Here is a 1,164-nt window from a genome sequence, read left to right as displayed (position 1 = left end):
ATAGACTTCATTAACCATTGATGGTATAATATGTTATTGATCCAGGCGCCTTTTGTAAGATCAAATCATACAATCCCCGCACTGGAATGAAATCTCTACTACTGTACAATTATTACTCCTGCAGTACTTATTCATTGTAAAAACTAAACGAGTAAAGTTAGAAATGGCAGTACCACAATTGCCTTGGTCTTGAACAGGGGTGACTGCTCCAAATTTATTCCAGTCAACATAGACCGGTAGCCTGTCAAGACCAATTGATCCAATAGAACCAAGTGGAACTGCTTTGGTGCCTGTAAGGGGAGGACGAAAAACACATATTTTAAGCAATGATCAGAAGCAAACCTTACAAGCCATTTATGACATACAATTCCAAATAAACTAGAATCATAGAAAAATACAGCATATCCTTGTGCAATTAAATATAGTATGATATCTAATCATTTTCGCAAGTATAGGGTTATAGTGAATAATAAGCTAATGTGAGCATGCAATTTGGAAAGAAACATGATATAGCCTCTTAATGAAAAATGAAAAATGCATTTCTGTAAGTCTATGTGTAATGATAAACTTGTGAATCATCAACACGAAACCTGAACTCATTTACAAATCAGTTAAGAAAGTGCCAAAGCCCAATCCCTTTTATTCTATTTTCTTCTGAATAGAAATAAGAAATGGCTTAATGTGGCTATGGTCCTACTAAAATGGAATTAAGATAAGGTCCCACTCAAATGATGAATGATGGACTAATGTGGTTACATAAATGGACAATTGGAGGGTAAGGGTTCTAGTATCCCGTGCAGCTGTGCAGCACCAGTGCCACAGCAGTTCCTATCTAAAAAATATCGGGACCGCACTACCAACAGAGAACAAACAACAATCAAGCTGGGCCAATACCTTTATCCTCTAATCTAATTTTTTTTGTAAGATCAGAAGGTATATTTGTACATAAGAAATGGAAAATGGTGGGGATGACTTAGATATTGTAAACAAAGTATTGATGAAATAGGATGGAGACCTCACCTGCTGTTAGCGCATTATTGAAATTTGATTGTTGGTCCCTTGAGAAAAACTTGCTTTTAATGTTTGCTATACCCAAAAAATCTTGTGACCACTGGTTAGTTAATGGTTTTTTGTTTCCTTGGCCTCAACAGTACGTGCTGCTTA

This window comes from Miscanthus floridulus, chromosome 1, assembly GCF_019320115.1.
Source record: "Miscanthus floridulus cultivar M001 chromosome 1, ASM1932011v1, whole genome shotgun sequence".
NCBI classification, from domain to species: domain Eukaryota; kingdom Viridiplantae; phylum Streptophyta; class Magnoliopsida; order Poales; family Poaceae; genus Miscanthus; species Miscanthus floridulus.
Note: the sequence above shows the minus strand (reverse complement) of the source record.